Here is a 27997-nt window from a genome sequence, read left to right as displayed (position 1 = left end):
TCCCTGCCTTTCAGCACACAGATGGCGCTTTGCAGTTTTTAGGGCCTCTCACAGACCTTGGCCGTGGGCACAGATCTGTGAAGTGGGCAGGGAAGTGCTTTTACTTTGTGCGGGTGAGGGCTCGGGTTAGAGCGCTGGCCAGACCGAAGGCCCAGGATGTCAGGGAGGGAGAAAGCGAGGTGCGCAGAGCCGGCCTGAAGAACTGGAGCTGGGCGGGTGGACGGAGGCCAGACCCGTCTGCTGGCTCGCAGCCTCGCCGGGGTGGGGTGGCCGGGGAGACGAGCCGCTGCCACCTCCACTCAAGGTTAAGGTGGAGGCCAAGTCTGCACCAGGGGTCCCCCACACTCTGGCTGTGGCACGGAGAGGCCGCAGGGCTGGCGTCGGCCTGAGTCAGCAGACTCCGGGAAGTGGACCCGGGAAGCCAGTCCCCCTGGACCCTTTAAAGGAGATCAACCTTGTGCAGTCGGATTAGCGTAAGCGACAGTTTGCTATCACTGACCTTACCTTTCTTCCTTCCTTTCTGAAGTAAGTGCGGAGGCTCTCGGTGGCTCTGTGCAGAGAACCCTGGCCCATGCGCCACCTTCCAGGGCAACGGGTCTCAAACAGAGGAGCCGAGGGGGGCCATGGAAATGCCCCAGTGCGTAGATGAGGAAACTGAGTCTGGGGAGGGGACGTTCCTGCCAAGGGGCATCCAGACTTTCCAAGGTGAGGCCTGGAGGACAGCCAGCTCCCTGGCTTTCAGCCCAGACACTCCGTCTCAGTTTCCCTCCAGGTATCTGCTGAGATTTCTCTGTGAACCTTTTCTGGCCTGCTCCTCTTTTCCTCCTCTTATTTTTAGGGTTGCCCTGTCATGCTGTTGCCATGGCAGCAGAACCCTTTGCTTTGTCGACCTTATTGTCGTTTTCCCACCAAGCAGCACCAGGCAACCAGTTGATTTCTCTCCGACCCTCCTCCGTCGGACACGGTGTGGTGGTTGAACAGTATGCCCAGGGGATGAGGTGTCCTAAATTGTCCTTCAAGGGGCTGTTTTGTCCAGGGCCCCCAGTGAGAGAGAAAGTCTCTGCTTGGGGGAGAAGTGATCAAAGACCTTTGTGGTCTGTCCCTAACCCCCCCCCCCCCCACCGACCTTGGACGCATTTGGTTGCTCTGGACGCTCTGGACGCTCTGAACATCTCAGGATTCTAGTCATAGGCCTTGCTCTGTGTTACGCTTTCCGGCCTTTGCCCATGCTGTTCCCCCTTCCAGAACATTCTCTGACAAGTAAATGAACTTCAGTTCCAGGCCCCTGGGTTATCTCTACAGGGATGTGTCCCTGAGTTCCCTGGCTCCACCAGATTTAAGCTCTTGTTCCTCCCCACTACTGTGCCTAGCTTCCCGACACTCCTCTGTTGGGACACTTAGCGTGCTGTTCAGCTCGCCGCGTGCATCCCTGCCCCTGCCCTCACTGGACCGCCAGCTTCTCCAGGACAGAACCACGTCACAGAGACCCCCCCCAAACACACACTGCCCAGCCAGCACCCCTGCACATGTCTTCCGCTGGGGAGACAGAGGCAAGCACAGGAGCCCTGGCCCCCGATCTCATGGCACCCACAGGCTAGTTGGGGGGCAGATAGTAAACACACAGACAAATAAGCGGGAGCACTTTAGATCGCGTAGATTCTGTTAGCGGTTAGAAGTAAATAGGATGAAGAGTTGGCAAATAACGGGAAGGACCCGTGGAGGAGATTCTCCCGGTGAGAGTGCGTGCAAGTGTCCAGAGAATGAAAATCTGATTCTGGAGTCCTATTGGAGATATCCCAGCTCTGCACCCTCACTCATTTCCATGCAATAAATATTTATATAGCACTTGTTATATGCCAGGTACTATTCTGAATGTGTGATATGTATCATTTTTTAAAATGTATACTTAATAGGCTTTGTTGCTTAGGGCAGGTTTTGGTTTACAGGAAAAATTAACAGAAAGCACAGAGAGTTTCCATATACACCCCACTCCATACCCCACAGTTTCTTCTATTATTAACATCTTGCGTTGTGTAGTGCATTTGTTACAATTGATGAACCAATATTGATTCATTATTATTTACTAAAGTCCATAATTTATGGCTAGGTGGGGTTCACTCTTTCTGTTGCACATTCCGTAGGTTTTGCCAAATGCAAAAGTCATGTATCCGCCATTACAGTGTCATACAGAAGGGTTTCACTGTCCTAAATGCCCTCAGTACTCCACCAGCCCCTGGCAACCACTGAGCTTTTTGTTGTCACCATAGTTTTGCCCTTTCCAAAATATAGTTGGCATCATATGCTAGGTAGCCTTTTCAGACTGATGTCTTCAACTTAGCAATACGAACTGAAGGTTCCTTCGTGTCTTTTCGTGGCATGATCGCTCATCTCTTTTTAGCACTGAATAATATTCCATTGTATGGATGGACCACAGTTTATCTGTTGCCCATCAGAAGACATCTTCGTTGCTTCCAAGTTTTGGCAATTATGAATAAAGCTGCTATAACCATTTTTGTGTAGGGTTTTGTGTGGACATAAGTTTTCAACTCATTTGGGTAAATAACTAAGAGCACCATCACTAGATCATATGCAAAATCTACATTTAGCTTTGTAAGAAACTGCCAAACTGTCTTGCAAATGGCTCTACCATTTTGCATTCCCATCAGCAGTGAATGAGAATTTCTGTTGCTCAACATCCCATCAGCATTTGGTGGTGTCAGTGTTCTGGATTTTAGCTACTGTACAGGTACGAAGTGATATCAGATTTCTATTTTAATCCACATTTCCTTGATGATGTGTGATGTGGCACACCTTTTCATGTGCTTATTTGCCATCTTCTTTAGTGAGGTGTCTGTTTAAGTCCTTTACTTGCTTTTTAATTAGATTGTCTTCTTATTGTTGAGTTTTAAAAGTTCTTTGTATATTTTGGATGCAAGTCTTTTATCAAACACGTTTTGTGAATCTTTGCTCTCAGTCTGTATCTTGTTTTTTCATTCTTTTAACATGGTCTTTTGCAAAACACAAATTTTTTATTTTAATGAAGTCCAACCTATCTTTCTTTTTCTTCCGTTGAGCATGTTTTCAGTGCCACGTGTAAACACTCATTTCCAAGCTCAAGGTCACCTAGATTTTCTTCTGTTATCTTTCAGAAGTTTTAGAGCTTTGCATTTTACATTCAGGTCTATGGTCCATTTTGAGTTAACTTCTGTGAAAAGATACAAGGTCATTTTCTAGATTCATTTTTATGCATGTGAATGTCTAGTTGTTCCAGTACCATTTATCAAAAATACTATTCTTTCTCCATTGCCTTTGTGTCTTTGTCATAGATCAGTCGACTATATTTGTATGGGTCTATTTCTGGACTCTCTATTCTGTTCCATTCATCTATTTGTCTGTTCTTTTGCCAATAGCACATTGTTCTGATTACTGTAGGTTTATAGTAAGTCTGGAAGTCAAATATGTCCGCTTTCCAACTTTATTCTTCTTCAATATTGTATTGGCTATTCTGGGCCTTTTGCCTCTCCACATAAACTTTAGAATCAGTTTGTTAAATGCCTTGCTGGGATTTTGTTTGGGATTGTGTTGAATCTATAGACCAAGTTGAAAAGAACGGATATCTTAACAGTATTGAATCTTCCTATCCATGAACATGGAATGTGTCCCCATTTATTTAGATCTTCTCTGGTTTCTTTTATCTGAGTTTTGTAGATCTCCTCACATAGATCTTATACATATTTTGCTAGATTTATACCTAAGAATTTTATTTAGCTTTTGGTAAAAATGCAAATGGTGTTGTATCTTTAATTTCAAATTCCAGTCACTCATTTCTGGCATATTGGAAAGCAATTGACTTTTGTATACTAACCTATGTCCTACAACGTTGCTATATAATTGCTTATTAGTTCCAAGAGGTTTTTGTGGGTTTGTTTTGTTTTTTTTTTTTTTACTCTTTGGAACTTTCTACATTGACAGTCATGTCAACTGCAAAGACATAATTTTATTTCTTCCTTCCCAAGCTGTATAACTTTTATTTCCTTTTTTGTCTAATATTTGTATTAGCTAGGGCTCCAAGTACAATGTTGAATAGGAATGGTGAGAAGGGGACATTCCAACCTTATTCCCAATCTTAGAGGGAAAGCACCCACTTTCTCACTATATTAATGATGTTAGTATATTACTTTTTTCTCAAAGGGAGTGTCTGTGTGTGTGTATGAAATAGTTTGAAATAGTTCTGCTGGCCAAAGCCAAGGGTGACTTTGGGGAGGTGACAGGAAAGACAAATGAAGATGTGGTCAGAGCCTGGTTGTTAGGGACATTATGTGCTAAACAGAGGAGTTTAAACTTCAAAATTAAAGCCATTCAATCAGGGAAGTGACATGATCAAGTTTGCCCTGGCTGCATGGTGAGAACAGATGGAGGGGCGAGGCTGGAGGCCCAGAGATGGCTCAGAGATGGTTTTTGCTATAATCCAGGCAGGAGCTGATGGTGAGCTAAAGCAGGGCAGTTGCAGTGGGAACAGGGAGAAGTGGATGGCTTTGAGAGAGATTAAGGAAGCAGATATGACAAGACTCGGTGATTGATTATCTCTAAGGGGTGGGACAGGGAGGCAGCAAGGGCAATGCCCAGATCTCTGGGTGGTGGATGGCAGACCTATTCACTGAGGCAGGGTGCAGAATAAGGAGCAGGTTTGGGAGGGAATGTGAGGGTCTCACTTCTGGGCAGAGGGGCTCAAAAGATTGAATACAGAGTCCTGGAGCACAAGGGAGTAGTTTGTCCAGTGATAGAGATGGGGGTGGAGGGCAGTTAACACATCAAGGATGGAAGCCGTGGGAATGAGTGTAGTCACCCAGGGACTGGGTGTAGTAAGAAGTGAAGATGTCCTGACTAGAGCCTGAGCAACCACAGAGCACTGATGGGGACAGAAGAAGCCTGGGAAGGGAATTTTGAAGTGGTGGTCAGGAAGGAAGGGAGTAGCCAGGAGAGAGAGCTGCCCATGCACAGTGGGCATTTGAAGGAGGGGGAGCTCTGAGACAAGTGCCACAGACCAAGGCAAGGACTGACAGGTGCACCCCCTTACTTGGCCCTGGGCTTAGTGCTCCCACACTGCATCTCAGCCCTCCCTTCCTCTGCTTTGTGGCATCTGATGGGAAGATTGGCTGTTTCTGCATTTCAGATAGAGCAGGTGTGGGTAAATCTGCCAAGTATGCTAAAAGGGGTTTTTTAACTATGATTTGTATTCTCGAGAACAAGGGAAAACACTCATTTTTGAGTACTACTCTACTAGTGGTGATGGTGAGTAGGTGTTATATACATGGGTCTGGAGTCTGGGGAAACATGTAAGCCTGAGATGGGAACTTGGATGTGGTCAAAATATAGATGGCACTGAAAACCTTGGATGAGAGCACTAAGATGGTGCTTGGATGAGGGGTGGGGCATACAGATGGAGAAGAGAAGGGGACCAAGGACAGACCCTCAGTCACTCACTCCAGTGTTTGGACATCAGGAAGGTAGGAGAGAAACAGCAAAGGACCTAGAAGGAGAAGCCACCAAGATAGGAAGAAAACCAGGTGAGTTTGGTGTCTAGGAGACCAAGTGAAGAAAGTGTTTCAAGAAGGAAGTTTTGATCAAGTGTGTGAAATGCCGCTTTTAGATCAAGTTAAGATGAAAACCAAGAATTGACACTGTGTATGTGTATTCATACACACACACCCATATGGGATTTTTTTCTTTTAAGGAAAATAATTTGAGATAATTTCCCCCTAAAGTATGAGCAGTGTGTACTAATGCTGTGAAGATAGCCTGTGAATCTAGTGGAAGGGTTGTTTGGTTTTTTTCCCCAAGCCTTCCTTCTACACCAGGCCACCTCTTACACTTCCACTTGACCGCTCTGAAATGGTTTTGAAGTGAAGAGAAAATGGCGGACAGCACTAAAGGTCGCTGAACGTTGAACACCCCACAGAGCCTCAGGGCAGCCACTGAGGCAACATCCTGAGACCACCTGCCCTCCCTAAAGACATCCCCCATCTGCTCCCAGGCAGGTTGCAACAAGAGATGGAATCGTGTGCAGTCCAGTCACCCATGGGAGCCATGTGTGTGGTGTTTATTTATGGAAATGGTGGAAGGCTGTCTCCACAGGCTGCAAGCCACCCACATCGAGAATTCCCAGCACTCTGGGTCCTGTGGCTTTCTGGCCATTTGGGCAGTAATCAAGTTAAGGGCAGTCTGGAACAGAGGGGTATTTCAAACTTCCCTCCATGTTCCATGCTTTTACCATCCTTTTTGCGGAAGCAAACCCAGGGCTTTAAAAGTCATAGACTACACTTGGCTTTGAAACTGGTGGCTTATTCCAGTATGTTTCTATGGCAACGGATATTGGAAGAGGCAAATACATAGAGTTTTAAATAATTTTAAGTCTTATCTTCTACACTCCCTCCACAGTTGCTCTGCAAAAAAAAATCCAATCATAGAGCACATACTTTCTGGAAACATCTGGTATCCTTATAAAGCTTGTCCAAGTTCCATCTCACACTATTCATTTTGAAATAAAGAGATACTGGGACGCCTGGGTGGCTCAGTCTATTAAGCGTCTGCCTTCGGCTCGGGTCCTGATCCCAGGGTCCTGGGAATCGAGTCCCGCATCCGGGTCCTTGCTCAGCAGGGAGCCTGCTTCTCCCTCTGTCTGCAGCTCCCCCTGCTTGTGCTCTCTCTCTCCTGCTCTCTCTGACAAATAAATAAATAAAATCTTAGAAAAAAAAAAGAAAGAAACGAAATAAAGAGATACCAAAATGGCCAGGGTGAGGGTAGTGCTAAGCATCAGGGTCCACTCTGCTCTGTGGGTTGCTCACAGGTGGCCTGGTGGTCCAAAGCTTTGATGCAAAGGGTCACATTCCAAGCAATGGGTCATCACTGCCAGCCCTGGACTGTGGGACAAGTCTTTATCATCCATAGTCATCCATGGGGTCCGGGATGGCTGGGGCCCCGGCCAGATTCGAACCAACTCCAGGCAGGGGAGTGGGACCCCACGAGGACCTCTGGCAGAGTCTGCTAGCTGAGGGCTGCCCCAGTTAGCCTGACTACTCCCTGGAGACAGCTACACCATCTGAGCTTCTAGCCAGTTCGTTCTCCCGGTTCAAATCCTCCCCATCAGCTAGAGGATGAAGCCCACGCTCCTTAGCAGGCCCGGAGGTCCTCAACGTTCTGACTTCATTTGCCTCCCCATCTGTGAGCCCCTCCTTACTCCTTGTGCTCAGCTACCCTGAATGATCGGCGCTCCTCCAACACATCACACTCTCTTTTCCCCCACACCTTTGTACGTGCTATTCTTTCTACCCAGAACACTCTCCTGAGCACCCCAAAATGCCATCTTCATGCAAAAATTTCCTATTTGACCTTCAAGAGGCAGCTGGAAAGCATCTTCTCCAGGAGGCTTTGGAACATGCAGACTGCCTTGGATGTGTCTGCCTAGGCCCCTTCTCCCGTTTGGCCCCTCATTCCAGTCACAACACTGATAACTGACTGTCTGTGCACCTGGCCCCCCAGGTCTGTGACCACCTCGGAGGGCAAGGCCATCTGTGTGTCCCCAGTACCTACTCACTGGCAGGGCCTGGCTCAGAATAAGTAGTCGGTAAATATTTATTGAATAAATTGTTTCCTCCACCTGGAACTCTCTCCCCATGCCTCCATATGTCCAAATTCAACCCATCTGTCTGGGCCCATTAAGCCGGCTTCTCCAAGAAATGTCTTTGCTGAGTTGCAATTTAATTTAATATTACACTCTCACCTTTTATCAAGGGCCCACTTACGGGGCTAAAGCTGCCAATTGAAGAATGATTCAGCATCTTCTCTAAAGGACTGTTTTTCAGTTTGTGACTTAGTGCCCCTGAGATGAAGATCCACAGGCTAGATCCTTACAGAATTTAGCGCCAGGAAATGGGTTGTGCTCTCCCCATGAACTTGAATCTACTTCCTTCCTTCAATCAGGCAGTCGTAACTGAATAAGCCACTCCGTTTTCTTTTTAACCTTGGCTGCCAGAAAGTAGGAGCCAAATTCAACACTTTGGCTGCAATAACCATCTTATCTCAGGTTCCTGGAGGATTATCTCGCTTTCGATCATGTGTCTTTATTTTTAACTGTCCTGTTGTGTTTGGGCTTTTATTGTGTGCTGCCTCAGGCCCTTTGGGAGAGCAGGCAAGGTGTAAATTCCAGATTAAGTTATTAAAATGAGAATGCCGAGCAAGATTTAATTGGAATAATATGCCAGAGAAATATTTAAGGATGTCCACAGATACTCGCCTTCTGGCACGGGTCCCGGCTCAGCCCCAGCTGCAGTCAGCATTGCAGGCCCCGTGTGTGGACAGACGGACTCTGCTGGCCACAGCCGCATTTCTGGAACATCTTGTATCATCAGAAGGCATCTTAGATAGATGAGAGGTTAGTCTATTTCATCTTCCTTGTCGGCTTCCCTTTTGCCTTCGGGAGGCACTTCCAGAGGCCCCTCAGGACACAAAGCAAAAGACACAGAGCCACCAAATCAGAGCACAGCCCTGAGGCTAGAAATACTCTGGTCCCTCCCGGACCAGGTGGCGCTGTTCTGGGCGGGGTGGGGGTGGGGGGGGGTATGATCTGTTTACTAGAAATTCTCAAACACCTGGAACAGAATGGCTGGAAAATTGTCTGTGATACTGGCATCTTCTGACCACTGTGTGTCTTGGTAAAACCATTCCAGTTCTTGAGCAAAAGGAGCCTTTAGATTTTGGTGATTTTTTTCCCCAACCCCACACATCCATGTCGGCAGAAACATCGGCTGTTGCACCCACAGAGACCTTCCCTCTTTTTAGTGGGGAAAATGCCAGACAACTTACTCTTCGTAATCTATGTGTCACCTGGGTGTTCCTTCAGCATTTATGGGGGGGGCGGTTGGGGAGCCACTGTGTGCCCTGCTCAGGCTCCCTTAAGGACTGCACAGGCCGGTGGGCAGGATTAGGTACACACACAGAGACATACACACGCAGGGGCTTGTCACCAACGGTATCTTCTCTCTGACACAGGCCTCCAGATTCTCGGTTTAAAGTTTAAGTGACAGTACTGAGAGACTGGGCTTCCTTTTCTAAAGTAGGAGCCAGGACTGAGTTTGGATTTAATGGCCCTCAGAGGATGAAAAAGTAAGAGAGAACCTGTTATTAGTTAGGGGGTGCGAGGTTTTGCTACGGTAGGAAAAAAACAAAAAACAAAAAAACTCTGGACTAAAAATAATACTCTTTACTCATCTGAGTACTTGTCCATCAAGAGCCAACTACAGCTTCTCCCATAGGGTCCTAACTCCAGGACTCAGCTCGTGGGGCAAAGGGAAAGAGTACATGGTAAAGCGTGCGCTGACTTCTAAAGCTCCCACTCCCGAGTATCACATGTCGTTTCCGCGCATGTTTTAGTGGGAAGAACGTGTTAACAGTGCATGCCTGAGTTCAGTGGGGCAGGGAAGAGCAGTCCTACTATGTGCCTAGGGGAGCGAGAACTAGTACTGACACACAGGGTTCTCTGTATACAGTACAGTGACTATAGTACATTCTAGATGAATGAGTCTAGTACATTCCATCCAACTTCCTACTGCCGTAACAAACACTGCCCCATCCTAGAATGTGAGCTGTGCAAGGACGTGGCAGGAGGAAGTGTTGTCTTTTAGTCACTGCTGGATCCGCAGCACCTGGAAAAATGCCCGGCACGTAGTACACACTCAGCGAAGAATAGTAATTGAATAATTGAATGAACTCAGCCTTAGAACAACTGTATGAGGACATCAGTGGGATATTCTCTGAGGGGTTTTGTACTAATCCTGCAGACTCTACTGCCAAACCCTCTCCTAACCCACCACTCTGTCCACCTCCACTGCTACCACCCAGGCCCAAAGCACCATCACGCTCAGTGTCTGGCCTCCCAGAAGGGGGCGCTATGAGGCAAGGCCGCTGTCGGCACCATGCACAAGAGGTATGATGAAGTGGAAGGCACTGAGTTGTTGTTTATTGTTGTTATCACAAGTTTCTAAGCGGGCTCCCTGCTCCCACTTGTTGTCACTTGCAAGCCATTCTCCACACAGCAGAGAGATTCATGTTTGATGGTTTATTTTGAGATGTAATTCAGATGCATAAAATTCAGTTTTAAAATGTATGCCACGGTGGCTTTTAATACATTCATAAGACTGTGTGAACATGCCCACTATCTAATTCCAGAACTATTTCATCATCCCCAGAATAAAACCCTCTCCTTTGGCCCATCACCCCAGATTTCCCCTTCCCTCCAGCCCCTGGCAACCACTAATCTACTTTGTATTTCATGGATTTGCCTGCTCTGGACAGGTCACATCAGTGGGATCGTACAACATGCGGCCTTTTGGGTCTGGCTTCTTTCACTTAGTGTAATGTTTTTCAGGTTCCTCCATGTTGTAGCGCCTGTCAGCTCTTCACTCCTTTTATGGCTGAAAATATTCCCTTCTATGGATAAACACATTTAGTTGTCCATTCATCAGTTAATGGACATTTGGGTTCTTACCACATTTTGGCTATTATGAATAATGCTGCTGTGGACATCCGTGTACAAGTTTTTGTATAAACATATGTTTTCAATTCTCTTGGGTACACGCACACGCACACACACACGCACAGTAGAATTGCTGGGTCATATAAAATGCTGCTTAACATTTTTAGGAACACGGTGGCTGCACCATTTTTCTTTCCCAGCAGTGTATGAGGGTTTCAATGTCTCCGCATTGTTGCCAAAAATTTTATTTATCTGCCCTTTTGGTTGTAGCCATCCTACTGGGTCTGAAGTGGTATCTCATTGGGGTTTTGAAGAGAATTATTACCAAATAACTAATTATGGTGAGCATCTTTTCATGTGCATGTTGGCCATTTGTATATCTTCCTTGGAGAAATAACTCTTCAAGTCCTTTGCCCATTTTTGATTATTTGTCTTTTCGTTGTTGATTTGTAGGAGTTCTTTATGTATTCTGGATACTACTAGATCCTTATCAGGTATATGATTTGTGAATATTTTCTCCCATTCTGTGGGTTGACATTTCACTTTCTTAGTATTGTCCTGTGACATGCAAAAACATTTTTAATTTTGATGACGTTCAGTTTATCTATGTTTTCTTTGGTTGTTTGTACTTTAGATATCATGACTCAGAAACCATTGCCTGATCCAGGGTCATGAAGATTTATTATACTAATGTCTCCTTCTAAGAGTTTTATAGTATTAATTTTAAATTTAGGCATTCTATCTGGGTTTTTCTTTTCATTCTATTTGTTTTGAGTTAACTTTTTATACAGTGTGAGGTAATGGTACAAATTATTTCTTTTGTATGTGGATATCTAGTTGTCCAAGGACAATTTGTTAAAAAGAATATTCTTTCCCCCATTGAATAGTCTTCTAACCCCTATACAAAATCAATTCACCATTGATGTATGGTTTATTTCTGGATTCTCAATTTTATTCCATCCATCTACATGTCTGTCCTTATGCCAACACCACACTGTCTTGATTATTATCGCTTATGGTAAGCTTTGAAATTGGGAAGTGTAAATCCTGCAACTTCATTATTCTTTTTCAAGACTGTTTTGACTATTCAGGGTCCCTTGATTCCATTAGAATTATAGGATCAGTTTTTCCACGTTTGCAAAAAAGACTGTTAGCATTCTCATAAGGGTTGCTTTGAATTTGTGGATCGATTTGGGAAGTATCGACACGTTAACTAACAAACCATACATGGCCCCCAACATTCTGTCTCACCTCGTCCTGTTTTTCCATCACATTATTTATCCTTCACTCCCTCCTCTGTTTTTGTCTTCCTCCACTAGAATGTGAGCTCCATGAAATCGGGCCCTTGCCTGTCTTGCTCAGTGCTCTACCCTCAAAGCCTAGCATAGGGCCTGGCAGGTACATAGTAGGTGCTTAATATATGTTGGTTAAATGGACACGTGAATGATGAGCAAAGGAATGCATGCATGCATGAATGAATGAATGAATGGCACGCCTCCCTGGCATGCTTCTTTTCAGCTTTGGCGACCTCTTGACCAGGTGATGCAGTTGCTCAGCAGCTGGCTTAAATTATTGGGTAAATATGGGGGCGCCTGGGTGGCTCAGTCGTTAAGTGTCTGCCTTCGGCTCAGGTCATGATCCCAGAGTCCTGGGATCGAGCCCCGCATCGGGCTCCCTGCTCCGCAGGAAGCCTGCTTCTCCCTCTCCCATTCCCCCTGCTTGTATTCCCTCTCTCGCTGTGTCTCTCTCTGTCAAATAAATAAATAAAATCTTTAAAAAAAAAAAAATAAACAAAAATAAAAATTAAAAAAAAAAATTATTGGGTAAATATGTTGATACTGACAAGAAAAATAAGTAATATTTTAAAGGTGGGGGAGGAAGATTTTTCAATGGTCTTAAAGATCGGCTACATTTGTGGTTCTCCATCCTGGCTGCATCACCCAGAAAAGATCTTTTTTAAAATACTGGTGCTCAGGGCACACTCCCCAGAAAATCAGAATTGGCAAGGGACCTGAGCCTTAGGATTCTTTTTAAGTTGTCCTGGGTTCTAGTGTGCAGCCAGGATTGAAACCTTCTGGACTAGCCCCTCACCGAGCTCTAGGAAGAGCCCGGGACGGCACTGTGAATGCCAGAGTTAGCCTCAGGACAATAAAGTTAAGGCTAAAAAGGTAAGAGAAGAAAAACCTGAATCCAGAAAACCTGAAGTCCAGCTGGTCCCCTCCGAAGCCCCACCCTGCCCCCCAGCCAGAGGATGTGATAGTGACAAAGGACATGCAGACTCAGAGAGAGGGCCACCTGGGAAGGCGCACGTGTGTGAACCCCACAGCTGAATGAGCTCCTCCAGTCTCACGATTTTCTGAAAATCCTGTATCATCATGTAAATAATTGTTTCCCCCATGGAAGAGAGAGAGCGAGGAATAGGAAAAAGGAAAAGCCACAAGATTTCTGTTTCTGCCATATTTTTCATTACAGTTGAGAGGCAGGTGAACAAGTTCCAGACCAAAACTTTAGGCAGGTTAAAAAAAAAAAAAGTGCCCTGCAGTCACAGGGAGCCACCAACCACAGAAACCAACAGGAAGGCAAAGGCCAAGGGGACCACAGTGTCCGGGCAACCTGGCACTCACAGTGGCTCTGAAATGGACCCATCGGCCACTCGGTGGATGTTTGTTATTTTTGGCCACTTTGGCCCTGAAGTTTCTCTCTAAAGCAACAGCGGATTAAACTTCACATGTTGAATCATTTTGACCTTGACATAGGAAGGAATATCTTACGTGACCCAAAGATGCTCAGTGTAGTTCAGAGGACCCTGACACAAACTGTGGGCGCCCCCCCGCAAGAGCTCAGCAGGGAGCAACATAATCTCAGGTCCTGCCCCATTCTCAGTGCTCAGTCCACACACTGTCCTGCCCTTCTGTGGACGGGGGCCCTGACCCCAGGCCTGTCCCACCTGGGCACAGGCCCTCAACAGTTGGCAAAAGCATACTGTAATGAAAACAAGGCCTCACATCTCCATGGTGTGGCACAGTTCACAACACACTTGGACATCCCCATTTTAGAGATGAGGAAACCAAGGCTGGAGAGGTGAACTGTCCATAGCCTGGGCCATGTGGTGTCAGAGGACGTGAGATCTCTTCTGCTAGGATGGGCCTATTGGTCTCCGGATCTTCCTGCCTTTTTCTTTTTCTCTTCACATCAATCCTGTGTTTTACTTGTTTTGTTTTAAAGAAATATTTTCTTCATTGATGATTTCAAAATTATTAGCATCCATTGTGCATAGTGTTCTCTTATCAATGTTTAAATCTCTTTTACATCTGTGAATTGTTTCATGCGTGTGGTGCACTTGTGAGCAGATGTTCAAACCCAGCAAATTGAGATCTGAGAGCATTGTCTCCCAGTCCAGCCTCAGGAGCACTGTGCTCCGCCTTCATGCAGGATTCCGACTCAGCTGTGTTGTCCTGGTAATAACAATAGCAAAAACAGTAACACCAGCAGCTGTTGGGGAGTGCAGACTGTAGGCTAGGTGCTGTTTCAGATGCTTTACTTTGCCAGCCCATTTAATCCTCACGACAAGCCCAGGCAGTACTCACCATTATATTCAGATGAGAAAACTGAGGCACAGAGAGGTTAAGTGACTAACCCAGAGTCACACAGCAGGTAAGTGTATAGCATATGGCCCATAACAGTTAAGCAGATGGACTCTGGAATTAGGCTTAGCTTCAAATCCCAGCTAAGCCACATACTGTGTGAGGTTAGGGAAGTGTAGTGGATGGAATTATGGACCCCCAAAGATATATCAACATCCCCGCTCCCAGAATCTATGAATGTAACCTTATTTAGAAAAAGTGTCTTTGCAGATGTAATTGAAGATCTTAAGAGGCAGTCGTCTGGGATTACCTAGGTTGGCCCTAAATCCAGTGGCAAGTGTCATTATAAGAAACAAAAGAGGACAGACACAGACAGAGAGGAGAAGGCCATGGGAAGGGGGAAGCAGAGATGGGACAATGTGCTCACGGGACAGGGACCTGCAGCCACAGAGCCTTCAGAGGGGGTGAGCCCTGCCAACGCCTTGCTTTCAGACTCCTGGCTTCCAGAAAGGTGCAAGAATCAATTTCTTTGTTTTAAGGCACCCAATTTGGGGCAATGTGTTACAGCAACCCTGGGACCCTAGTACACATTGTGAGTGACAACTTCCGAGGGCCACAGTTTCTTCATCCATAATATGGGTCTCCATATTAATAGGACCTACTGCCAAGGGCTTTGGGGAGGATTAGAAGGCCTTACCCTGTGCCCAGCACATCAAGAGTACTTGATGAAGGTTAGCTATCGCCTGGAGCAATATTGATGACCTGGCCCTTGGCCACCCCGCCCCTGAGCCCTCTGAGAACTAGTCCCGCATCTTGCCATTTTCCTGGGTCTGACTCCTTGTCACTGGGCCCCCGGAGCCCAGACCAGCACGTCTCCTGGCTCAGGAACCTCAGAGGAATCGAATCTGACTCCCAAACCCAGGCTGCAGAGCCGGCTCCTCTGAGCCATCATCCCCAGAGCTGCCAGAGCGAGACGATGAACATCCACGCATGGCGTTTTAATATTTCACCCAAGAATATTTCACTCATTTTCTTACATGAGTCAGACACAGAAGGCTCAGAGAATTAAATCAGAAAGGTAACTCTGGGCCAGAGTGATTTCTGCCAATGGATATGGAGGATCTTCCTGTGTCCGCTTGGCTCTTTCTTTCTTATCTGTGTCTTACAGCAGACTGGAAGCCAGCTGACGAGAGATTGCATGTTCATACCAATTATTAAAAATATATGGCAGCCTTCTGGAAATTCATTCACATGCCAAGGAAATGGAATGCATTCACAACCCAGCCTCCTGCACTGTGGGCTTTGGGGGAATGATGAGGTAACCATAGACGCTACAGTCCAAGGTTCTCCTCCATACTCTGCCATCTCCTAGCTGTGTGGCCTTGGGCGAGAGACTCACCCTCTCTGAGCCCCAGTGCCTACTAGGAAAAATCCATGCCTCCCTCAGTTTACCAGGAATATTCACTGGTATAACATGTTCAAGGACCTAACACTGACCCTGACCTATAAAAGGAGTTCGATCATTGTGGCTTTGTTCTCACTCCTGACTCCGTACTTCCTGACCCCATAAGGAAATGAACACAACTCCCCTGCCAGGGGACCCAGGGAGGTCCTGAAGAGCAGTGCTGCGTGGGGGGTAGATTAATACATTCCAGCGCACTTCTACCAAAGTGCACTCACTTAATCCTTACCGTCACCCTGAGCAGAGAGAGTCCTGCTCCCATTTTGCAGGTGAGCACCTGGAGATGCCCAGAGTCAGGTGACAGGCTCTGGACCGTACAGGTGGCTGGTGGGGCTCAGAGGCACGAAGCCAGGCCTGCTGCTCCCCAAAGCCAAGCTCTCCCTCCATGCTCCATGCTGATTCTCACATGAGACCACAGATGGGAAATTACTTCAGAAGTAGCAGAGCTCCAGCCCAGGGTGCGGCCCGTCTCCAGCATTTGTCTGTCGCCGGGCATCCTAACGGCTCTCTTATCCATGTTTACTGTCCTTATGCCTCTTCTAGGCATAAACCAGTTGGATCAGTCTCATCTGGCCCGTTGCATGGTTGTCTGTAAACTTCTGCACGTGTGGTCAAAACGCATCCACGCACACACATTCCCCCTGCCCCGGGCCTTCTCACACACCCACACCCCGTGCCCGCCCACACACCCTCACTCCCGCACGGAGAGGCTCTCAGCACAACCTGCCCTCGGTTGTGAGAGGCCCTTGTGATGCTCAGCTGCACCAAGAGGCTGCTAGAGAGACGGGAGCCATTCATTCATTCGCCAGAACCTCATTTGCTGGGCACCGCTGCATGCCAGATGCCAGGGCCACGGCGATGGGGGAGGCACAGCACCTGCTCTCAGGACTGTCCCAGTCCCTGTCCCCCAGGGGGACAGAAATGTTCATGGGCAATGGCAGGATAGGTAGAAATTCTGGAACAGCTTAGCCCCCAGCCCTACGGGATCACAAAGGATGGGGCTAATCATCCTGCCTTGAGAAGTATTTTCCCCAAAAAAGGAGAGAGGGAACTTTTCTCCCTGAGTCTTGAAAGAACAATTAGGACTTGGATAGTTAAAAAAAATGGGAGCTGTGTGAAACAGTCTGGTTATTTCCTCAAAAAATTAAACAGTACCATGTAACCCAGCAAATCCACCCCTGGGTAGACACTCAAGAGAAATGAAAATGTGTGCATTAAAGGAAACAACCCACACATTCATCAGCTGATGAATGGATACACAAAATGTGGTCTACCCAGGCAATAGAATATTATTCGGCCATAAAGAGGAGTGAAGTTCGAATACACACAACAGGGATGAACCTCAGAAACATTATGTTCAGAGAGAGAAGCCAGACCCTACAAGGCCACATACTGTATGATTCTGTCCATATGAAGTGTCCAAAAGAGGCAAATGCACAGAGAGAGGAAGTAGATTAGGGGCCAGGAGAGGGCGATAGGGAGTGACTGCTTATGGGGTTTCTTTTTGGAGTGATGAATATGATTTAAAATTAGATAGTAGTAATTGTTGAACAACATTGTAAATATACTAAAAACCACTAATTATACACTTGAAAATGGTTAAGAGGATGCATTTCGTTATGTGAATTTTATCTCAATTTTTTAATAAGACAGGTAAAGGTAGACAGGGGCACTCCAGGTGAAGAGCATTCCAAAGTGAGGGTAGGAAGAGTGGGAAATGCTTTTGGAGAACAGCAAGTTTCTGATCCAACTGGAGCATAATGCATTGTATTTTTCTACTGTTGCTTCACAGCTTTAGACTAAGTGATTGTCAGCCCTAATCCCTACAGTAGCCATTAAGATATTTTCCATTGCAAGTAACTTAAGTTGGAGTGCATAATAGAGACCACCTACTGGCATCTTGGAAAGGTCCAGTGGCAATGTGGACTTCAGGCACAGTTTGATCAGGAATCCATTCCATTTCTCCATGATTCTTTTGTCCCCACCTTCCTCCATGTATGAAATTGATCATCACACTAGCTTCCCACATGTTATGGAGATGTGAAAAGAAAGATGCATTTCATCTAGAAAGAGCTTAGAAATTTGGGGCAAAATATAATTTTAGCTTTAAATAATGGGCAAAACCTCAAGGAATAGATCTTAGAGGCAGTGGCATTCCTGGTAGATGAAAATCCTTGACTAGGAAACTGTAGGCTATGTCTGGGGAAGAGTTCAAGAATCAGTTGCATCTGGCTGCTTTTTAGTTGAAAGTAGGACGGGGCTGGAGGGAGCTTGGACTTTAACCCAAGAGGCAACTGGGAGCCATTAAAGGAATTCAGCAGTGGACCAACATGATGAGCTCCTTATCCAAGTTCATTCTAGTTATCAGATTATATGATGGCATTATTATTACTTTTCTTAGGTATGATCATATTGTGACTGTGTAGGACAAGGTACATTTGTGCTGAAATGTCATGCAGTCTGAAATTTACTTTCAGATGGTCTGGGGGGTGGTAACGTGTGTGTGTGTGTGTGTGTGGCGAGAGAGAAAGCGAGAGAGAGAGAAAGCTGTCATCAGGGAGTTTTTTGGGGGGTAGATTGCAGCAGGGCGGAGGGGGGGAGGGCTGTGTAACAGTAGTAACAGCTGGCCCTGATGAGCCCTTCCCCGAGGCCAGGCACTGGTCTAGGGGTTTTCCACATCATCAGTCCATTTAAACCTCAGTCCCATGAGTTAGGCACCATGTTTGCACCCATTTCACAGATGGCAACAATGAGGTTAAATCACTGCTACAAGCTTCCATCATTTGCTAGTGGCAGAGTTGGGATGGGAATTCAGGCAGTCTGGCCCCAGGGCCGGCATTTTTAACCACCTGGTATCGGTCTCCCGTTTTAGACTAAGGCACTTCCTCAGATTCTCAATGACTGGCTGGCTGATGGATGATTGATCTGTTTATTTTGCCAGACAGAGGGTCAACAGCAAATTTTGGTCCCAGCCTCATTGGTATTTTTGCAGTAAACCAAGAACTATTTATTACTCATAGAGTATTTTGGGGGTCTGTGGTAAAAAAGAAATGCAAAACTTAATTTCACTTCTCTGCTACACTGCTCATTCTTTTTTAAAAATGCTCTCTTATCAGCCTCCTGGCAGCTTTTGCGTTTCCTGTGCATGTTAATTTCTTTATTATTAACGTTGGTAGCTGTGGTTCGGCCCAGCATATCTTAGTGCTTTTTGTTTCCAGCGTGCACCCATTTTGCCTTGTTCATTGGCATATGTGGGCCCAGTTCCTGTTTCTAAAAGGGATCCTTTGAGCCTCGGTAAACACATGGCTTTCAATTAGTCGTGCAATCCTCATTCCCATTTTCATCCCAGCCACGTCACTAATAGAGTGTTCTTCACATTCCCCCAAATGCAGGCTGTCTTGTGTCAAGCTTCTGACATTGTTCCTCAACCATTGTCTTCTCTCCAGGTCACAGCTCAGAGAACCCCACAGCCTAGCATATGACAAATAGGAAGATGTCCGGAGGTTGAACCCTGGGGTAGACGGAGACAGGGGTTTGTGAGATGAGCTTGGAGGGTGATCCAGGACCAAATCAAGGGAGGACCTGAGGGTCAAATTGAGAACTTCAGACTCTATCCTAAAAGCCAACATCTTCCCAAAGTATATGACATAGAATGCTAATCCCATTAGGTGTCCCAAAATAAAAGGGAATGATGGATTTCATGGTACAATCATTTAAGAAATCCCAGAAACTATACATCTGCTTCTTGGAAATGTACAATAGGCTTTAGCATGTTAAAGGCTCCAAAAATTCCTGCAGTTAAAAGAATTGTTTAATTATGGGGCTCCTGGGTGGCTCGGTTAGTTAAGTGTCCAGCTCTTGGTTTCAGCTTGGGTCTTGATCTCAGGGTTGTGAGATGGTCAGGGTTTGAGCTCAATACGGAGTCTGCTTAGGATTCTCTCTCTTTCTCTCCCCTTTGCCCGTCCCCCTGCATACATGCTCTCTCTCTAATAAATATAATAAATAATCTTTTTTTAAAATGTATATTAAACATTTTAATATTTAATAATAAAAAATTTAATTGGCATTTCCAAAACTTCTTTGGCCATGGAACCCTTTTTTCATGGAGCATATTTACATTTACATATTCTGCAGAATATAATTTAGGAAGTGCTGCCGGTGGGGATGAGGAGTCTTTGTGGGTTTCAAGCAGGGGAGCATGCTTAGACTCAGTTTTAGAAAGGTGGCGCGGGCCGTCAGTTGCCGTGGGGGAGCCCGGAGGCAAGAGGCAAGGAGGCCCCTGTGCAGTTCAAGCCAGACGAAATAAGGATCTAAAGCAAAGGTTTCAAATGTTTCAGTGTTTCTTTCTCTTTTATTTCAAGCTGCATTGTTGTCTTAAAATTGGAAAATCAGTGTTGCTATAATAAATCATAGCACAAGGATTTTACTCAGGCATAAAATCTGAATGAGAAAAGCAATCTGTGCAATCTTGCATCTTCAAAGGAAGCATTTAGCCCAACAGGGTGTTGGAACACAATAGCCATCTGCTTCTGCAAATCACAGGAGTTCATCAAGGCTTTCCAATCAGAGAGACCCAGATTCGTGTCCCAGGTCCACACCTTCATGGCTCTGTGACCAGGGGCAAGGGGCCACGCTTCTCCAGGTCTCTGTTTTCCCACACTGTAGAGAGGAGGAATAATAACCCTTTCCTCACTGGGCAGCTTCAAGGACTGCATGCGGTGACACGTGCAAAGTCCCTAGCATGGTGCCTGACACGTGATAGCAGAAACACGGATGTCATCGCCCTTCTCTGTTAGCGGGGATAGGCTGAGCGGGGCTGCAGTAATAAAGAAGCCCTAAATCTCAGCAGCTAAATCCATCAGAAGTCTATTTCTCACTCATTCACAGTCCACCTGTACATCTGCGTGGTCTCCAGGGTAACTGTCTTCCCGGAGGCAGCTCAGCGATCTGGGCCCCAGCGCCGGGCAGGCGGCTTGTGGGTCCTGCAACAGGTTCGAGGCTCCAGCCCACGAGGGGCCGATGTCACGTCCCACACAGTGCACTGGCCAGAATGGGCCATGTGGCCCCCACCTACTGGTGAAGGGGCTGAGAACTGCGGACCAGCAGCCGGGGTATCGGGGAAGCCCCTCTGGTCCACCCACGCCACCTTTCTGAGCCTGTTTCCTCATCTGCGACACAGGGCTCACGCTTCCTGCCCTATTCTACGTGGGATTGTTAGAGGGGCATTTTCCCATACATACGTGAAAAATACGAAGTTAACGTGAGAGGTGGTTGTGGGCTTACTTTCCGCTGGGCCAAAGCCATGTCACTTTCTTTGGTTCACAGGAAAAGCGTACGCCTTCCACCCTCCTTATCCCTAGGCTCCTCTTATTCCCCGCACCACACCCTGTCTCTCATTGCTCACTCCCTCCTCTCATTTGGGCCTTTGAAATTATTTTTCAGTTACATCGTGAAGGTCACCTAGCAGTAGCCTTCGGTGGCTGAGTTTTGGAGTTGCACAGTAGGGTCACACATCCTGCGTGGAGAGGGACCCCGGAGTGTCATGAGGGATGACGGGGGCAGGGGGGTCAGCGGTGCATTTCTTCCGGACAGCAGAGAGAACTCTCGGGGGTTCTGCATCACGGGATCTGTGATTTCTTAGATCCCTAAGGGAACACCAGACAGGTGTGGGGGTGTGTGTGTGCGTGTGTGACTATTTCAAGCACCAGTATTCCCTTAAACGTGGATAATGACACAGTGGACTGCCAAGCCCCATGTTGTGCTTCAGCTGTCCAGAGCAAGCTCAGGGGACAGCCCCAGGTGAATAGGGCTCTGGTATGGAGAGGGGACCACACTCTTGCCCTACTCAGATCCTCTGGGAAACGTGTGTTCTTGTAAGGGACCCAGACCCTATGCAGAGAGTGACAAGATGAAGGGTGGCCAGGACAGGGAGAGGGCCAAAACCTGTGCCACGTAGAAAGGATTGGCATCAAGCCAGCAAAGAGAGGTCTCAGAGGAGCTGCCACGGAAGGAGCCATGACCTGCAGGGCCCCAGAAGGCAGAATCCAGGGCCAGCGGGGGGAGGTTCTGGTGATGCAGATCTCAGTCTAGGATGGGGAAGAACTTTCACGTTTTAAGGTGATCTATCCCAAAATGAACTAGGCTGTCTCCGGGGTAGTGTCTCGTCACCAGAGGTGTGCAAAGAAAGGTTGGAGGAACCCTCGGCAGAGACTACACAGGCAAGCATGGGAGGGAAAGAAAATGTTTGGGCCTCTTCAAACCTAAAAGGTGTATGAGTCCACACACTAGAACAACGTGATCTCAGAAGACTTTCTATGTGTATCTATAAAGAAGAGAGAGAGAGAGGGAAGGAGGGAGGGAGGGCGAGCGCACTGGCAAGGCAGAAGGAAAGGGGCCTAGGAAAGCGAGCAGGCTGCGGGGTGAGGAAGGGGGCGTGCCCACGTGCCAGGAGCCTGTTGCTGCCCAGGGATCCCAGGCTGGTAGCAGCGGCACCAATGACTACATCCTATTTTGGAACAATCTTTGCAGCATTGCACTGTGGGGGCTCCCAATCCTCCTGCCTCCCTGAATGACAACAGGAAAATGAAACGGATGCATTGTTCTCACTTACATTACCCTGGGGCCTGTGTGTCTCTGGGCTTTGTAGTCTTTTGTCTTCTGTGCTCTGGCTGGTGCTCAAAGCAGGGGACTCTGGCATTTCTCAGAGGAGAACCTGGGGCTCCGAATGGGCACATGACAGAGCTGGGGCAAGAACCCTCATTCGGAGGCAAGGCCAGTGGCTGTCCTTCATCCCAGGGCACTGCGGTCCTGCCCTCCTGCCTCTTAGCCAAGGGCAAACAGGAAAATCTGAGATGCAGCGGGGAACAGGGGAGGGAGCACTGGACGCTCTCCCAGGCAGCCACCTTCCTTTCTCCTTGATGAGCTGGGACTCCCAGAACTAGCCAGAGTTCCAGGGAGGAGCCCAGAGCACCAGAAAGGGCCCTGGGCTAGGAGTCCGGACGCAAATGTGTGCCCTGGGGTGAGTTACAGCCTGTTCCTGGGCTCTGTGTTCTCTATGCAAAACGGGAATGAGGCTGATGGCCCTACTAAATTTTTAGGGTTGTTAGGCAGATCGAATGACATTGAAAACCATAAAATTGAGTGCACGTGCACAGCAGTGGTGGAATGCTCTGTCCGTGATCCCACAGGCTCACGCTTCCTCACACCTAGAGCATTCTCGCACCCTAGTTCTGTCCCCTCCCTGTTCACGCCAAACTGGGCATGGACTTGACAGCAGGCGTGGCCGTGAACCATGAGCCGGGCCATGCAGCAGACCCCCGTGAGAGGGTGATGAGACACACAGCACCTGCATGGCCAGGCCAGGGCTGAGTAGGGCCGGCTTGGGGGCCTTGAGTTCTGAGCTAAGCAGGAGGGCTGCCAGTGCCCCCAGGGATTGGGGCTGGGAGCTCTACTCAGTTCTGGGGCCACAGACCTCTCCCCGCCCTGGCAAGGGGCAGTTACCCCCACAAAGAGACCCTTTGGCCTGAGGGGTGCGGGCCTAGAGGCAGGATGAGGGTGGGCCAGCACTTCCGCAGGCAGGCCCAGGCCAGACTGGAAAGTACAGGAGAAGGGGCTTTGGCCAACTTGGGGCCAAGACCAAGTTTAGCATAGGGCAGGGCCCCAGAGCGGCCACAGAGGCAGCTCATGGCCAGAGGTGCCTGGCCGTCCGTGTGCCCCGAGGCCGGGGAGAGCACCATCTTGGGACACTTGAAACCCATTGCTGACACTGTGGCCTGGGCACACTTTGGCGTAGTTCTGGATTTGTGCTTTAAAGCAAAGGTTTGGGAAGTTGGGCACACCGGGGTGCAAGTCACAGCTCCATCATTTAGTGCCCGCGAGACCTTGGGCACACCACTCAGCCTCTCCGCGTCTCGTTCAGCATCCCCTAACAGGGCTCCCTAGAGCTCACTCCTGCAGTGATCTTTGGGGATGCAATGGGCAGTGCATAGGACACGCTTAGCTCAGAGTCCGGCACACGGTGAGCAGGCAGGAAACGGGGGGGGGGGAGGGGCACAGAGGAGATACAGGGGGTGGAGGGGATGCTGGGTGGTAGTGGAGGGGGAGGAAAGGTCAAACACACAGGGCGCTGGTCCTCCCGGAAGAGAGGCAGGAAACACGGGGCCTCAGAGGAGCAGATGCAGGGCAAGAGCCCCTAGGAAGATTTCAGAGACAGAAGAGTGGGTGCTATTCACATGGTGGTGAAGAAGAGGTGTCCCAGGACCCAGAAGGGACATTATGGGCTGGCCACGGATGGATGAGGCTGGTGATGGGCGTCAAGGCCCATTGCAGAGGGTCACGATGCTGGAGTCACGGGTCAGGGCGCCTTTCCTGTGGTTTGAGAAGCTGTTGAAGGTCTCTGGGTTGGGAGCCGGGGTGGAATCAGAAAGGAAGGGATGCCCGGGGTTCTGGTCTCACTGGGGTGGATAGTGGAGCAGTTCTCTGAGCTAGCCAACGTGGGAGGAGGGGCGGCTTTAAGAGAGAGAGTGATGAGTTTGGACTAGAAATGTGAGGTCGGAGGCCCAGGAACGTCGAGGAAAGGGATGCCCTCTGGAAGAGGAAGAGCAGTGAGTAGAGGAAGTGGAGAAGGCCCCAGCGGAGAAGGGCAAAGAGCCGGGAGAGGGCAAGGCCCGGAGGTGAGGGGAGAGAGCCTGTCCACAGCCCTTGAGGGGACCGCAGAGGCTAAGGGCTTGCTTGCCCCATGATGGCCAGCAGACTTGCAGCTTCTACAAAACTCAGGCGACTGTGTGACTAGTTAACCCATCCTCCTGCATACCCCAGTGTCAGCTGGGCCCTCGTGGGCCTTGAGATCTGGGAAGAACTGGACGAGCAGCACAGATGCGGGCGGGCGGCAGACAGACCCGGCTCACGCAGGCAAGCCCCGTGCTGCCTGGTGTCTTGTTCAAGGGAAGCCAGAAATCTAGGTGTTCCTGTGAATCACCTGAGTTTTAAATCCTGACCATGAAGACAAAAAATTCTAAGCCCTGTGTAGCTCGAGTAAAACCCATCCATGGCCCGCACACCGCCCCAAGGCCACGAGTTTCTTTCTGCTTTAGAACGGCGGGAAGACTCCGCACCCTGGCGCCCAGCTGTGCCCTGGTGACTCTCTCTCGAGGATATGCTGCTGGGTCATCATTCCAGCTGGGGAGGCGTGTGTTTGGGCACCGGTCTCATTACCCAGCCCCATCAGGCTTGGGGAAAAGCGCATGATGCCAGCGCCCTTGTGCTGGGTGGGCACTGCAGACCATGAAGCTGACGCCCATTCACGGTGTGTGTGCCTGGTAAACCCCCCCACCCCACCCCCACCGTGATCAAGCACCTCTTGGCTTGGGGTTCTGTGAGTTCTTCCTGCTCCAGGCTTGCCCCAGAGGCCTCCGATGCAGGCCCAAGGAATATCAGGGCACCTTGGAAGGCCCCCCCTCCCCAGGGAGGGGAACAGAGCCAGGCCACAAGAAAGGAGAGAAGGTGCGACGCCCCTGCTCTGCAGGGAAGAGGGCTGGCTTGCCTTTGCCTCTGACTTGCTGTGTAACCTTAAGCAAGTCTCTTGTCCTCTCTGGGTCTCGGTTTCCTCACCTGTAACAAGGGTATAAAATTCCTGGCTCCTTCACCAGACTGCCCTGAGGTCAAAATCAAAGAGAGATTCTCATATGAATATATATGGGCTGCAAAGGGCTAGAGATTACTTTACTTGTCCGCCCTTAGCTTCCCCAAGACGATCCTCACCCCAGCTGTGACCCTTATACAACCATGAGATTTCCCACTATTTCCAAGGTCAAACTCAGAAAGCCTCTCTGAACAGGACCAGGCAGGGGGCTTGCTGTCCCACTGGGGGCCTGATGCTGACCAGGGCTCCTTGCCCTCCTTAGCCAGGTCCCAGCCACCTACCCACCCTCCCCCTGCTACCTCATCTTCCCTCCACGAAGCAGGACTCCGTGAGGATGTGGCCAGCGGGCATCGGGTGAGCGGCTCTGGGACCCAGGCGTGTTGCTCTGGGAGCTGTTCCAGGTGCACCCGAGGAAGGGTGCATAGCACCAACAGATTGGATGCATGCAGAAGCTAGCTCCAGGGGGCTGATGGGGCAGTGCTAAGTGCCCCTGAATGGTAAATCCCCATAAACGCTAGCTGGTAAGCAGCCCAAAAGGCTGGCCCCTCCCGTGCCAGCCCGCAGCATGGTCTAGTACACCGGGCGTGGGACCAGGGTCAGGATACCTTTATCTGGGTCTCCACTCAGTCACCCTCTTGGTATGAGTCCTCTTCTGGGCCTCAGTTTCTCCATCTGTAAAAAGAGGAATTGGACTAGTGCGTGATCCCTTTCGTGTTTGGAAATGGAGAGCCAGGGGAGGGAGATTTGGGCGGTCACAGTGACCAGGAGACACTCCTGGCATTTAGGGCCCACGGTCTAGGGGCCTGTCCTTTACAACGAAGAATCGTGCCCCCTCCAAAGAAAAAAATGCAGAAGCACCCGTGTGGAGACACCCTGGTGGGTTATCTCACAGGTCCCTTCCAGATCTGGGATTTGGAAAAAATTCACCCAAATTCATAATCAAACATTCTAAAAAGAAATTCTTACCTTGGAATGACAGCTTCTAGCTCTGCCGCCTCAGAGACGTGGGACTGCCGCTGTTGAGCTAAGCAGCCCAGCCTCGGAGGGATCCAGAAGGTTGCTCCTGGCTCCAAGGCTCTGTGACTCTGCAGTTGGAGATAATGACGAGGGTTTACACATAAGGAGCCGGCTTTCCAGCCTCTAAAGCCTGCTAAACACACCGTTTACTGCCTTTGATCGTCTTGCCAACCCCAGGAGGTTGCAGATGAGCCAACCACGGCTCAGAAAGGCTTAGAGATGTGTTCAAAGTCACACAGCTGGCAAGTGATGGGCCTGGGGTCTGAACCCAGTGCCCCTCCCCCTCCCTGCCCAGACTTCCTTGATGGGACTCCCTCACCATCTCCCCCAGAAAAGGCAGTGTTGACTCACCTGCCTTCCCAGGAAAAGAGAGGCATCTCGGGACTCTGAAATGCAGCCCGGAAAGGCCAGGCATTCTCCCCTCCCCTCACCACACACACTCAAACTCACATTGACACACACACATATACTCACCTCCAGTAGGAAAACCTACCAATTTTACCATAGATTTCAAAAATCAACTTTGAAATTAAAACGAATAAAGAAGCAGCACGAAAGGCCCAGGGAGAAAGTTCTGAGAGCCAGCTTCTGGAAGCTGGTCAGAAGGTAGAAGACACCCCCTCCTTCCAAGAAGCACTGGCCAAGTGGGGCTGGGCACCTGAGCCCCTCACAGCAGCGGAGCATGAAAGGTCCGAGGGACCAAGAGCCCCATGATCACAGGTGCGGCGTGTGACCCCCTTCGCTCCCGACACCCGGACTCCCCATCCTCCCTGCCCAGACCTGCAACGTGGCCAGCCCTAAGCGCCCAGGCCAGCTCCACGCAGGACACACGGGAACACAGTACTACTGGGGTCTGATCCGGGTTTAGAACTACAGACAAGCCATTCAAGTCTGCGCTTGTGCTGGGCTGTCACTCTGTGTCACGGGTGTGCGAGTGATAAGAGAATCTGCATTTTTAAGCAAAGATCTGCTAAGCTGAGGACCAAATGTCACTCCGTTGTTTAAGATCCTTTAAGGCCTTGCTGCCCGAATGGCAGTCCCGGGACCAGCAGCATCCTGGGCCCCACCCATCTGCACTTTAACAAGCTCCCTGGGGGCTTGTGTGCACGATATCCAGTGGGAAGCAGGGTCGGCCCCTCACTGACTACAGGCCAGCCACACTGGCCTCTTTTGGGTTCCTAAAACACGCCAAAGCCCTTCCCACTTGCTGTGCCCTGTCTCGGGAACGCTGTCCCCCTAGGTTCTCACAAGGCTGGTCTTCCTCAGCCTTCAGGCCTCAGACTGAATGTCCCCACTTCAGAAAAGGCTTCCCAGACCATCGGCTCTGAAGCTGATGCCCCTCCTGGCCCTTCTCAGCGTGGCCTGTAGTTCTCCATTTACAGCACGGATCGCTGTTCGAGTCACAGCCGAGCTGTGTGATCTGCCCTTGCTAGAACGCCCGGTCGGCCTGACACACTGGGGCCCAGCGCGGAGCACGGTGCTGGGCACCCAGCGGGCACACACGACTGAGTGGAGCGAGTGAGTGTAGGACCAGTACAATCACGAAATCTAGGACGACTGTCGCCATCTCACCATTATTCTGGCTCACCTTAACTACGCCGTAAGTTAACCCTCGGACTCACTTTGCAAGTGGGAAACTGAGGTCTAGAAAGAGGTGGGGCATGCCACGGTCACCCGGCAAGCCTATGGCAGAGCAAGAGCAAAGCCTTTGACCTTTCAGGACTCAGCACCCGCACCCACGCCCAGACCCCCTGCCTGTCCGT

General features: G+C 49.0%; 1 protein-coding gene and 1 long non-coding RNA gene across 3 annotated transcripts in view; one reads left to right on the top strand and one right to left on the bottom strand.

Annotated features, from left to right (window-relative positions):
* The window catches only part of GABBR2 (gamma-aminobutyric acid type B receptor subunit 2), a 341289-nt gene that overhangs the window by 288419 nt on the left and 24873 nt on the right, over positions 1-27997 (top strand). The gene's annotated exons all lie outside the window — the stretch shown is intronic.
* On the bottom strand, positions 19945-26308 carry LOC118524143 (uncharacterized). The gene is made up of 3 exons (XR_004911454.2): positions 26184-26308; positions 25823-25889; positions 19945-20236 (listed from the first exon to the last, which is right to left on the bottom strand). It is a non-coding gene; the product is annotated as an uncharacterized LOC118524143 (long non-coding RNA).

Source organism: Halichoerus grypus, chromosome 14 (genome assembly GCF_964656455.1).
Source record: "Halichoerus grypus chromosome 14, mHalGry1.hap1.1, whole genome shotgun sequence".
In the NCBI taxonomy this organism is placed as follows: Eukaryota; Metazoa; Chordata; class Mammalia; order Carnivora; family Phocidae; genus Halichoerus; species Halichoerus grypus.
This window is presented reverse-complemented; position numbering and strand designations above follow the sequence as displayed.